Below are 1,145 nucleotides of genomic sequence, written 5' to 3' on the forward strand. Positions count from 1 at the left end.
TGGAGAAAGTTTTTGCGTCTGTGGCTTCATGTACTATATTGGTGCTACGGTATCACATGTTGATGTTTCTTTTTTCTAGATGATTAGAGGATGCACGGGATGATATGGTTTTATAGGCCGGTTGCTTCTGATTGATTTGAAAAATTATTGACCCGGTCAAAATCATGAACCAAATTCAATATTAAATTTCTCAATGGAATGTGAGAGCTATGAATTAGAGAGCAAATTAAAAGAATTGAGTGAGAGAATGTCGACCCGATCAAAATCGGTGACCCAAATCCAAATTGATGACCTCAATTGAATGAAAGGTCTCGATTCCTAGGGAGCTTAGTGATACAGTAGACAAGGCTTGAACTGCACATGGCTGAATCCGACGGGATAAAATTTTGACCGAGACTAAAATCAAATTCAGTCGATTGATTAATATCTAGTCCCTATTTTATTAATTCGTCGTAGAAACTTAGCCACAAAAGTAGGCAACAAACACTTAAATAGGCAAAAACTACTGAAGCGAATGAGATTATCAGAGATTATCATAATCCATCATTACTGAACGTAGCCTTGGTCTTTTCTGTGACAAATCCCGCTGTGCTGATTTTCCAACAAGCTTGAGATGGGAAGCCTGCAAGATCACAGGGTGCTTGCAAACTCGGTTTGATATCCCTTGGTTTTTGTTATAGAAGTACATGTTGCATAAAAGAAAACGTGAGCCGTCTTAGCTCAGTTGGTAGAGCGCATGGCTTTTAACCATGTGGTCGTGGGTTCGGGTCCCACAGACGGCGTATAGCTTTCCCTATGCATTTTGGTGTAGGGCGTTCTTATTTTCTTTTATGCTTTTGTGTTACAATTACACATACACATTTTAAAGTGATAAAAATGTTTTATATTAATGAACAGGTAGTACAAACGTGTTGCATTTTGGTTCATCTTATGAGGTCGGATGTGTCCAAGTTTAATTACTACTCTCTCCGTATCATTTTAGTTTGCGCATAAATTTGATCAAATTCAAGCTTTGTAAAGTTTGATTAATTTTATATTAAAAATTATCAACATTCACTATATGAAATTAATATCATCAGATACATCATAAAATGTATTTTTCATACTGTATAGGTTTGGTATTCTAGTTGTTTATTTTTTAAAGA

The 1,145-nt window shown here is 35.8% G+C and overlaps 1 non-coding gene across 1 annotated transcript; it reads left to right on the top strand.

Annotated features, from left to right (window-relative positions):
• Positions 1–709: 709 nt before the first annotated feature.
• TRNAK-UUU lies at positions 710–782 on the top strand. Its single transcript has one exon. It is a non-coding gene; the product is annotated as a tRNA-Lys (tRNA).
• Positions 783–1,145: the final 363 nt, after the last annotated feature.

The sequence above is a fragment of the Triticum dicoccoides genome, chromosome 2B, assembly GCF_002162155.2.
Source record: "Triticum dicoccoides isolate Atlit2015 ecotype Zavitan chromosome 2B, WEW_v2.0, whole genome shotgun sequence".
Classification (NCBI taxonomy): Eukaryota; Viridiplantae; Streptophyta; class Magnoliopsida; order Poales; family Poaceae; genus Triticum; species Triticum dicoccoides.